This window comes from Rhinopithecus bieti, unplaced genomic scaffold (assembly GCF_001698545.2).
Source record: "Rhinopithecus bieti isolate Rb0 unplaced genomic scaffold, ASM169854v2 scaffold_32081, whole genome shotgun sequence".
Lineage (NCBI taxonomy): Eukaryota > Metazoa > Chordata > Mammalia > Primates > Cercopithecidae > Rhinopithecus > Rhinopithecus bieti.
In genome coordinates this window covers 2,582,167-2,594,452 of record NW_016814436.1, presented here as the reverse complement: position 1 = coordinate 2,594,452, position 12,286 = coordinate 2,582,167, and the positions used below count along the sequence as shown (strand labels likewise).

The following is a 12,286-nucleotide window of genomic DNA, read 5'->3' as shown; positions in this document are numbered from 1 at the left end:
GGATTACAGGTGTGAGCCACTGTGCCCAGCCGCCATTTCCTTTTTTTAGAGGTAAAGTAACATGACTCTTCAAAGAATGATCTTAGCTTGTCTCGCTGTCCTTAAGAAACTGTGGAAACAGATGTGAACTCTTTTTATTTCAGATTTTATTATCCACAGTAAGTAGATTTCCACTGACTCCTTGCAATTTCCTACATGGTAATTTTCACTCTGCAAGGAACCAATAACCTTCAGAGGAATTATTTGAAAGGACTATAGCGCAGAAAGTACCGAATTTCAATCAATCATATGTTTAATGAGTTCCTTCTCTGCAAGGTAATAGTTTTGGAATAGTGGGGAATAAATATAAGTTGATGAGTGGTCGCTGCCCTCCTGTAGTTTATAATCTACTTGGCCAAACAACCCAGGAACAGAATTAAATTGTTCAAAGGAAAATTCCCAATGAACTGAGTAGTCAGGCAAAGCTGAAATGAAATCTTGCTAGGTGGTAAGGGAATTCAGCCGGAGGAGACAGGAGGTGTCTGGAAAGAAGGACTTAGACAACGTGCAAGGCATCACTGGGAGACACTGACTGAATGAGTTTGGCTCATCTGAAGGTAGTGATGAAAGGCAATGTTGAAAAGTTCATTTCGGTTCTTATGGAAGGCCTTGCAGATACAGCTTGACAGTTGGGGGATTTTTTTTATTGACATATTTTAAATAATCTTTTTTTTTTTGAGATGGCGTCTTGCTCTGTTGCCCGGGCGGAGTGCAATGGCACGATCTGGGCTCACTGCAACCTCCGCCTCCTGGGTTCAAGTGATTCTCCTGCCTCAGCCTCCTGAGTAGCTGGTACAACAGGCAGATGCCACCATGCCCAGCTAATTTTTGTATGTTTATTAGAGATGGGGTTTCACCATGTTGCCCAGGATGGTCTCAATCTCCTGACCTCGTGATCCACCCGCCTCAGCCTCCCAAAGTGCTGGGATTACAAGGTGTGAGCTCTTGCACCCAGACTGAAAATAATCTTGAAGAATTCTCAAGTAATCCCAATACCAGTCTATCTCCACTAGCTACTTCCAGGGTTAAATATTTTGTTATATAACTTGCTGTCTTATGTAAGTGCGCTCACTATTAGTTAGCAGATCTGTGACTTACTGCAACTCTATTGATAAAAACGTCTTGATATCCTTGAAGAGAATTCCTAGCACTTCCCTTTTACTAATAAAGGTGTCCTCAAGTGCCCAACTCCTGGGTGATTACAAATGCAAAAGTGTTAAAAATAGTGCTCATTCTCTAAGGAATCAGCTGCCAAACACTCTCTAATAAGCAGAAATTTGACATAACTCAGGCCTCTGGGGGCTCACACCTCAGCTGGAGCAAAGCCAGAATGTCTGTGACCGCAGGTGCACTTGGGCACATTGGGACTTGCTAGAACAGCAAGCTGGCCTCTGCAGTTGATTTAGGAGAGGGCTGGAGGGTTGAGCTTTTGCTGACATTTGCAGCTTAGAAAATCCGACTCCACTAATCGCAAAGAGGATTCTGCTGTAATGATTTTTTTTTTTTTTTTTTGCTAAGATACTTTTCTCATTTTGAATTCTTTCTTCATTTGGGCTCTGGACACTTCCCAGCCTCTATATTTATTATTTTAACTTCTGTTACAGGAGGCTCTTCAGAAGTTTCTGCCTGCACATGAACATGCATTCACAGAGTGGTGCATGGCCACTGTTTACGAGCCTCAATGTGCACTTCATGAGCAAGCAAGTTTACAGCCCCTTTTACAGGAATTGGTGCACATTCCCTCTGCTTGCCCCCGTCCTTGCCCACATGAAAACACAGGGATTTTTTGCTACTACTGCTGAAGAAAAGTTAGAGGACACCTTGACCTCATGATTTTGCTGAGCACTTGCTTTCTTTTCTTTTCTTTTCTTTTGAGACGGAGTCTTCTTCTGTCGCCCAGGCTGGAGTGCAGTGGCTGGATCTCGGCTCACTGCAAGCTCCACCTCCCGGGTTTACGCCATTCTCCTGCCTCAGCCTCTCGAGTAGCTGGGACTACAGGCGCCCGCCACCTCGCCCGGCTAGTTTTTTTGTACTTTTAGTAGAGACGGGGTTTCACCGTGTTAGCCAGGATGGTGTTGATCTCCTGACCTCGTGATCCGCCCGTCTGGGCCTCCCAAAGTGCTGGGATTACAGGCTTGAGCCACCGCCTCCAGCCCCCACTTGCTTTCTTAACAGTGTGCTTTCTGGACCCTTAGTTTATTTTTTAGTTTTTTAATTTTTAATTTTTTTTTTTTTGAGACAAAGTCTTGCTCAGGCTGGAGTGCAGTGGTGCGATCTTGGCTCACTGCAACCTTTGCCTCCTGGGTTCAAGTGATTCTCCTGCCTCATCCTCCTGAGTAGCTGAGATGCAGTATGCACCACCACACCCGGCTAATTTTTTTTTTTTGTATTTTTAGTAGAGATGGGGTTTCGCCATGTTGGTCAGGCTGGTCTCGAACTCCTGACCTCAAATGATCTGGTTGCCTCACCCTCCCAAAGTTTTGGGATTATAGGCATGAGCCACTGTGCCCAGCTTGGACCCTTATTTTTGAGGTCTGAGGGGTACTGTATAGTGAAAATAGCCCTGGATCCAGAGGCTGGGAGTCCTGAGTTGTCTCTGCCTCCTTCCTGTGGACTTTGGGCCATGGTCTTTGGTCTTTGGCTCTCTGGCCCTCAGTTTTCACAGGTCTTCTAGTCCATGAAGCTGGAGGAGGTGGGTAGATTGTATCACTCCTGTCTGGATAAAAGCCACTGCAGGCTCTGCAGTGTGCACAGCAGTGGCTCATGGCCTTTGGTCATGGAAACTTCCTGCCAATTGGATGAATCACAGGCTTCAAAAAAATACCTTAGAGACCAAATTTTGCATACAATTTTTGGGAATGCCCATGTACACTTGCCCCAACAAAAGGCCATGGCCTGCAGGCTAAGAAAGTCAGATCTACGGCTGGGTGCGGTGGCTCACACCTGTAATCCCAGCACTTTGGGAGGCCAAGGCAGGTGGATCACGAGGTCAGGAGTTCAAGAACAGCCTGACCAACATGGTGAAACCCCACCTCTACTCAAATTATAGAAATTAGCTGGTGTGATGGCACACGCCTGTAATCCCAGCTACTCAGGAGGCTGAGGCAGGAGAATCACTTGAACCTGTGAGGCGGAGGTTGCAGTGAGCTGAGATCAAGCCACTGTACCACTCCGGCCTGGGTGACAGAATGAGACTCTGTCTCAAAAAAAAAAAAAAGATCTATAAAGTCAAGTCCAAACTCTTTGATATTTTGTTATAAGATGCTTTTCGGCTGGGCGTGGTGGCTCACGCCTGTAATCCCAGCACTTTGGGAGGCTGAGGTAGGCAGATCACCTGAGGTCAGGAGTTTGAGACCAGCCTGGCCAACATGGAGAAACCCTGTCTCTACTAAAAAATACAAAATTAGTCAGGCGTGGTGGCACATGCCTGTAATCCCAGCTACTCAGTAGGCTGAGGCAGGAGAATCACTTGAACCTAGGAGGCAGAGATTGCAGTGAGCCGAGATCGCGCCATTGCACTCCAGTCTGGGCAAAAAGAGGGAAACTCTTGTCTCAAAAAAAAAAAGAAAAAAAAGATGCTTTTCACACTCAGATCCTCCCACTTCCACTGACCTTATGCTCTGTTCACATTGGAATTCTGGCATCTTCCTAAGTAACCATCTGTGATGTTAATTTTGTGTCAGCTTGACTGGGCTAAGGGATCCCCAGGTAACTAGTAAAATATAACCTCTGGGTATACCTGTGTGGGTGTTTCAGGAAGAGATTAGCATTTCCATGGTAGACTAAAGAATATCACCCTCACCAATGTGGACAGGCAGCATCCAATCAGTTGAGGGCCTGAGCAGAACAAAGGGCAGAGGAAGGGGGAATTCACTGTCTGCCTGAGCTGGGACATTCATCTTCTCCTGCCCTCAGATTTTGGTGCACCTGGCTCTGGCACCTTGGCACTGGGATGGGGACTTACATCATTGTCCCCCCCCAACTCCCACCCTCACCTGTTTCTCAGACTTTGAGACAGGGTCTCGCTTTGTTGCCCAGGCTGGAGTACACTGGCGTGATCGCAGCTCACGGCAACCTCCACCTCCTGGGTTCAAGCAATTCTTCTGCCTCCGCCTCCCGAGTAGCTGGAATTATAAGGGCCCACAACCATGCCCGGCTAATGTTTGTTTTTTGTTTTTGTTTTGTTTTGTTTTGTTTTGACAGAGTCTGGCTCTGTTGCCCAGGCTGGAGTGCAGTGGCGCGATCTCGGCTCACTGCAAGCTTTGCCTCCCGGGTTCACGCCATTCTCCTGCCTCAGCCTCTGGAGTAGCTGGGACTACAGGCGCCCGCCACCGCGCCCAGCTAATTTTTTGTGTTTTTAGTAAAGACGGGGTTTCACCATGGTCTCGATCTCCTGACCTTGTGATCTGCCCGCCTCGGCCTCCCAAAGTGCTGGGATTACAGGCGTGAGCCACCGTGCCCGGCCTAATGTTTGTATTTTTAGTAGAGACGGGGGTTTCACCACGTTGGCCAGCCTGGTCTCGAACTCCTGACCTCAAGTGATCTGATTGCCTCAGTCTCCGAAAGTGCTGGGATTACAGGCGTGAGCCATCGCGTGCGGCCCCCTTCTCGGACTTTTTTTTTTTTTTTTTTCTGGAGATGGAATTTTGCTCTTCTTGCCCAGGCTGGAGTGCAGTGGTACAACCTTGGCTCTTTGCAACCTCTGCCTTTCAGATTCAAGCGATTCTCCTACCTCAGCCTCTTGAGTAGCTGGGATTACAGGTGCCTGCCACCACGCCCGGTTAATTTTTTGTATTTTTAGTAGAGACGGGGTTTCACTGTGTCAGCCAGGATGGTCTCGATCTCCTGACCTCGTGATCCGCCTGCCTTGGCCTCCTGAAGTGCTGGTGCTGGGATTACAGGCGTCAGTCTTTTTTTTTTTTTTTTTTTTTTTTTTTTTTTTTTTGAGGCAGAGTTTTGCTCTTGTTGCCCGGGTTGAAGTGCAATGGCGCCATCTCAGCTCACTGCAACCTCCGCCTCCCAGGTTCAGGCAATTCTTCTGCCTCAGCCTCCCGAGTAGCTGGGATTGTGCCACCATGCCCAGCTAACTTTTTGTATTTTTAGTAGAGATGGTGTTTCTCCATGTTGGTCAGGCTTGTCTGGAACTCATGACCTCAGGTGATCCGCCCACCTCGGCCTCTCAAAGTGCTGGGATTAAAGGTTTGAGCCACCGCGCCCAGCCTTGAGCCACCGCGCCGGGCCCAGACTTTCAATCTCAGGTTTACACCAATGGTTCCCCTGCGTCTCAGGCATTTGGGCTTGGAAGTGAACCACCAACTTTCCTCGGTCTCCAGTTTGCAGATGGCAGATCGTGGAACTTCTCAGCATCCATAATCTCGTGGCCAGTCCCTTATAATAATAATAATAAATTTATATATATCTATATATCCTATTGATTGGTTTCTCTGAAGAACCGTAAGACACCATCATTCTGCAAATATCCTTGAGGCCTGCCAATTGTGGCTTCAGGGTTTAAGAAAACATGGTTCCCTTTTGAGTTACAGGCAAGTAAACGAGATTACAAAACATTGACAAAGGCTTGGATCATGCTGTTGGACCTTTGCTTGAGCTGTTCACCCTCCGTTGTCACCTCTGTGAAGCTGACCCCAGGCCTAACCAAATGCTCCTTTTATGCTGTTCTGGGGACGTTTTCTGCATGTCACTTAACCACATAGTATCACACCTAGTTGGTTGGTTCTGCATTTTCCTTCCCCACTAGACCGCAAACTCTCAGCTGTTATTGGTACTATTGAGCTTATCTACAGGGCCTCAAAAGGAGCCGGAATACAGGGCTAAGCGCTCAGTATACAGGGTACGAACCAATCAATGCAAGAATGAACGTGCCACCGGGTCTTGCAGGCTTGCAAAGTGCTTCTCCAAGCTGATTTTACTTTCCGTGCCCGGGCAGCTCCCGTGAATTTCCGGGGGGAGCCGTGGGGAGCCAATGGAAGGAGAATGAGAAATGCAGTCCCTCCGCACTCGGGCTGCCCACGTCCGGCGAGAGGCAAGGGATCAGACAACTTCTGCACCTCCCGGAAGCGGCTGCGCCGGCCCCGCCCCTCCGGAGGCAGGCGTGGCCTCATGAATAATGAATCATGCGGGGGAGGGGCCGGGCCCGCCCCTCCGGGCGGGAACGGGGAAGCGCCGAGGCTGCCTGACTGGAATGAGGGTAGCTGCGGCGGCTGGAGTGGGGCCGGCCATGGCGGTGTGGACGCGGGCCACCAAAGCGGGGCTGGTGGAGCTGCTCCTGAGGGAGCGTTGGGTCCGAGTGGTGGCCGAACTGAGCGGGGAGAGCCTGAGCCTGACCGGGCGACGCCCGCCGCGCGAGCGGAGCCGCTCTGGGACCGCGGCAGCCGCCTTGCAACGCGCCTCCCGAACGGCCCGGCGCGCGGGCGACTCGCTGCACCGGGAGCCCAAGCCGCGGCCTGGGCCCCGAGCCCGCCGGCGCCCACTTCGGAGCCCCGCCGGGTGACGGCGGGCGCGTCGCCTCCCGTGCGCCTCGGGTGCGGGTGGTGAAGCAGGAGGCGGGCGGCCTGGGCATCAAGCATCAGGGCGGCCGCGACGAACCGGATGCCGATCCTCATCTCCAAGATCTTCCCCGGGGCTGGCTGCCGACCAGAGCCGGGCGCTGCCGGCTGGGCCGACGGCCATCTGTCGGCTGACACGGCACCGACTGCGCCAGGCCACCCACGACCAGGCCGTGCAGGCGCTTGAAGCGCGCGGGCAAGGAGGGGGCTGCTGGAGGGTGGCGGGGCCGGCCAGGCGGCGGGAGGGTGGGCGGGCCGCGCGGCCTGGGCTCGCGGGACTCACTTTGTTCCTGCCCCGCCGGCGGGGCGAGCCGGTTCTCTCCCCGCTCATCCCCAAACCCGGGTTTCTGGAGCTTTCAGGTGTGTGGAGAAAACGGATGCTTCTTGGCAGGAAAAGTTGGGCAGGAGCCGAAGTGGTTACTGTGCAGCCCTATAGGAAGACTCGGCTGAGACTGAAGTAATAAAGCAGCTGCCTATGAAGCCTCCTCTCGGCCCCGAATAGAGCTGACACTAAGAAACTTGAGGCAGAGCCGATACGGCTCGGAGGTGGGTCTGTCTCCCGTTATAGCCAGCTGAGAGTGCGGGTTGGCCTCTTAACTCACTCACCTCTGGCTCCTCGGGGCGGGCGGTCTATTATAAAAAAAAAAAAAAAAAAAAAAGTCCCTCCACCATCGATGCCAGCGGTATTGCTGCGGGCACACCCACCAGAGAGCCTGGTTAATTTATTTATGGGAATTTAACCCATCATTGGCTCTCAACAATAACCAAAGGAGATCATAGCACTTCATTGAAGGCAGAAAACTGAAACAGCAAGTCTGTGTGGTTAATGAACCTTGTTTAACAGTGGAGGCTCACGTGTTTGAACATTTACTGCCAACTAGAGTTTTGCCCCTTTTGCAAGTCTGCTGCCAGCTTCCTACCACTCACAGGCGCGCTATTGGTTTTGTAAGGGTTTTGTAAGAAACTTGAAATGGCAAATCACAAAATAGGTTTCAGTAACCAGGATTATTCTTTACAGTAAGTTACATGTATGTGATCTGTAAGTTGGATCTTTCATGATGAATATGAACTAAGGCAAAAATAAAATTCCTCTCCTCTAAGGACTCATGCATGTTGGAGGTGATATTGTAAATTATAAACGGAAAGTCGGTTAGTTGCTTTCTTCATAAATTTTTGCGCGGTCAGCTTTCTTTAAGTGGTGATTATTGCTAGCTGTGTTGAAAAGAATATAAAAGAAGATGCTGTCCCTACTTGGTCTCTAGTTGGAGAAATGATAGAAAAATGCAAAACAACTTATAGGGAGGAAAGGAGTGAAGTTGGCGATTACGTCGTGCAAACTATATTTAAATACCAAAGGAATGCAAAGTTAGAAAGTAGTGGAGATGGAATTAGCCAGGGAGGACTTTTTCCCGGAGCTGAATCTTGAGCCGGGTCTCCAAGTAAGTGATGGACATAGGCAGGCAGGGATGAGTCAGGAGGGTATTCCTGGCAGAGGAAGGACAGAAGGGAAGGACTGGGGGCTGCTGGTGAAGAAGGACCAATCATCAAACCGAGGGGCCAGAAGTCCAACTTGGCACAATGGATTTTCACTTTCTTATAAATCAGCTTGTGAATATTTGGAAAAATACTGGTTTACCAGAAATGATTTCATGTACACCAGTTGTGAAATTCCAGTGTCCCACCTTTATAATATCCTATTTATAAACCTTATTTATATTGCACGTCTAGGTGGGGCTAGACACTGCTCAGAAATTAGTATTAATAGAAGGAGTAAATTTAAGATTGTGGTTTGGGTGTGTGTATAAAAAAAATTGTTACTCTAAATGTGTACCTTGAAATTGGTCTAGCTAAGCATTTGGTTATAAATTCTTACATCCAGAATGTACTATTTATGTAGTCCTCAGTTGTGATGGGCAGACAATTGAACCTTTTACACCATATTTAAAAAAAAAAAAAAAAAAACTTTTTGACCAGGCGTGGTGGCTCATGCCTATAATCCCAGCACTTTGGGAGGCCAAGGTGGGTGGATCACCTGAGGTCAGGAGAACATGGCGAAACCTCCTCTCTACTAAAAATACAAAAATTAGCCGGGTGTTGTGGCAGATGCCTGTAATCCCAGTTACTAGGGAGGCTGAGGCAGGAGAATCGTTTGAACCTCTGAGGTGGAGATTGCAGTGAGCCAAGATCGCACCACTGCACACCAGCCTGGATGCCCAGCCTGGATGACAGAGCAAGACTCTGTCTCAAAAACAAACAACCCACTTTCTGTGTAGGTATAGTTTGAACCTAGTATTCAGACCAGTAAAATGAAAACCTTGTAGCAAATGCTTCCCAGTCTTTATTGGACTAAAATAGGCCACGTGTGCTTTTAGAAAGATGGCAGCATAATAACATGTTTATTGAATGCCTTTTTACCTAACACACAGGTTCTACTTTATTTTCCCACTTTGTATAAGACCAGCAGTTTTTGTTCTTATAAGTTGTGAAGAAGTCAATATAGTAGATTTATGACGTTGCATTTTGAAGCCACTGGGTGTAAAAATAAAATTACTCAAAATATGTAAAGCCACTGAAAACAATGATTTAATTGAACCAGTCAAACATTATTTAAAATTGAGAGCTGGTGTCCCATCCAGGTAGACCACTTTTAGAAGATAGATTTTAAGTTTAGTCTTTAAAGTTTTCAAGCTGTACCATATTGTCCTTCCATTAGATGTCTCAAAACTTGAAAAGCTGTCATATCATCGCACAGTGATGCTTTTCTGTGGTGTGGGCAGGGAATTTCAGGCGCGCTCTTGTCAACCCCACACCAGGGAAAGCTATAGTCTTTGGTTGCCTGTGGTTAGGGAATTGAGTGAAAAGTTTCCTTTTTATCTCAGGGATTTGCAAGAATTATTTATTCATTCATCAGATATTTACTTAACACTTAACTCATGCCAGAGGCACTTGAAGATACCTGATTCCTGCCCTCAGGAAGTTTAGAGTTGAGATGTGGGGAAAAGGAGGAGAAGTAAATAAGTACAGCAGAGGGCTAAAGTGCTAGTTTAATAGAAGTTTGGAGAGGGCACAACCCAAAGATAGAGGTCTATATAGGTCCATCATGGGAATCAGAGGTTGAGGATGCCCAGGTTGATGAAGCTTAAATTGAGCTTCCCCTTAAGAAGAGAGAGCTGCCACCAGTAAAGACACAGAAGTGCAAGACATTAAAAAGTTACTCTAGCCCATAGGGTAGAATAGAAGCAAGGACTTTGTGGTCAGATGTGGGTTTGTTTCTGGCTAGTGGTTTGTAACCCCTAGGCAAGTTACTTAATCTTGCTAAACCTTAGTTTCCTCATCTGTAAAGCCAGGATGATAACAACACCTCCCTCAAAAGTTGTTAATTCATTTTGCAATTCATGTGTTGAGTACTTTTTTTTTTTTTTTTTTTTTTTTTTGAGACGGAGTCTTGCTCTGCCGCCCAGGCTGGAGTGCAGTGGCCGGCTCTCAGCTCACTGCAAGCTCCGCCTCCCGGGTTCAAGCCATTCTCCTGTCTCAGCCTCCCGAGTAGCTGGGACTACAGGCGCCCGCCTCGTCGCCCGGCTAGTTTTTTGTATTTTTTAGTAGAGACGGGGTTTCACCATATTAGCCAGGATGGTCTCGATCTCCTGACCTCGTGATCCGCCCGTCTTTTTAAGGGACCGGGAATACAGCAATGAACAACACAAGTCTGAATGAGGAAGGTAGGACCTGATCATGAAGGTATGCTACGAGTTAACAAAGACACTCTCAAAATAGCCAGGATGGCAAGTTGTTAAAATAAAACCCAGGGCTCCATTTTTACCTGAAGAAGAATACATGATAAGAATTATTTTAGGTGAATAGGTTAAGAATTAGTTTGTGCTGGTCCAAGTGCAGTGGTGTTTACAACTAATTGATCGCAACTAGTTACAGATTATTTGTTCCTTCTCCTCTCTCACTGCTTCACTTGACTAGCTTTAAAAAAAAAAAAAAAAAGCCAAGTGTGGTGGCTAATGCCTGTAATCCAGCACTTTGGGAGACCAGAGCAGGAAGATCATTTGAGGCTAAGAGTTTGAGACAAGCCTGGGCGGCATAACGAGACCCTGTCTGTACAAAAAATTGGAAAAAAAAAAAAAAGTACCTGGGTGTTGTGGCACAATTGTAGTCCCAGCTACTTGAGAGGCTGAGGTGGGAGGATTGCATGACCCCAGAGGTTGAGGCTGCAGGGAGCCATGGTTGCACCACTGCACTCCAGCCTGGGTGAACAGAAACGCTACCAATAAATAAATAAATAAATAAATAAATAAATAAGTAAGTAAATGAAATATTTTGAGACGGAGTCTCGCTCTGTTGCTTAGCTGGAGTGCAGTAGAACAGTGTTTTGCTGTTCTCAGCCGACTATTTGAGGATCCAATCAGTGTTCCTGGCTACGTTAGTACACTGGTAACTAACTGGACAACAAATAATGCTGCTTGCTTGCATCTTCCGCTAAATAGTATAATAATGCCTTACATTTTAATCGGGATTTTAAAATTATGCATTTTATTTATTTTGAGACAAGACCTCTCTCTGTCGCCCAGACTGGAGTGTAGTGGTACGATCACAGTTCACTGCAGCCTCAACCTCTTGGGCTCAAGCGATCCTCCCACCTCAGCCTCCTAAGTAGTGGGACTACAGATGTGCACCGCCATGCTGGCTAATGTTTTTTTGTTTGTTTGGTTGGTTTTGATTTTTGTTTTTTTTTTTCTGCGGAGGTTGCAGATTGCACCACAGCACTCCAGCCTAGGTGACAGAGCGAGACCCTGTCTTCAAAAAAAGGGAAAAGGAAAAACTACCCCATAGAAAATAGTTGCTAAAGTGTGTAAAACTCACTCTTCAAGAGTTCACTAAAGGGAATGATTAATTGGGTGATGAAAGAATTGAGTATGACTTCCTAGGGAAAGGAGAATTGATCTCAGGCTTGAAGGACAGGCTACTTCTCTGTAGACTGAAGTCAGTTCATGTTGAGGGGATGGCCTGAGCAAAAGCCAAAATGAGCATGACATATGATACAAAGTGAGGGGAATGGCTAATTGGTATGGACTAGAGGGAAGAAAATAAAGTTGGATAGATTGAAGCCAGATTATTCAATATGAAGTTATTGAAAGCCAACCAGAATAATTTAGACCATTCTCATTCTGTCAACATTTATTTATGTATTTCCTTTTTTTAAATTTATTTATTTATTTTTGAGATGAAGTCTTGCTCTGTCACCCAGGCTGGAGTGCAGTGGCATGATCTTGGCTCACTGTATCCTCTGCCTCCCGGGTTCAAGTGCTTCTCCTGCCTCAGTCTCCCGAGTAGCTGGTCTCACAGGCACCTGCCACCATGCCCAGTTAATTTTTGTATTTTTAGTAGAGATGGAGTTTCACCATCTTGGCCAGGCTGGTCTCGAACTCCTGACCTCGTGATCCACCCACCTCGAGCTCCCAAAGTGCTGGAATTACAGGCATGAGTCACCACGCCCGGCCCCAACATTTATTAAGTACCTACTGCAAACAAAATGTTGTGGTAGATGCTGGGAATTCCAAATTGGGAGTAATCCCTGCCCTTTTAGGCTAGTGAGGAAACAGTTATTGCAGGTTGTGATAGACGCTTTAATAGAGGTGAGAACACAGGGCGCCGGAGGTAGAAGTGCAAAGGAG

The 12,286-nt window shown here is 47.4% G+C and overlaps 1 pseudogene; it reads left to right on the top strand.

The window, feature by feature from the left end:
- The first annotated feature begins 6,185 nt into the window (after nt 1-6,185).
- LOC108514484 (beta-2-syntrophin-like) lies at nt 6,186-7,066 on the top strand (annotated as a pseudogene).
- Nucleotides 7,067-12,286: the final 5,220 nt, after the last annotated feature.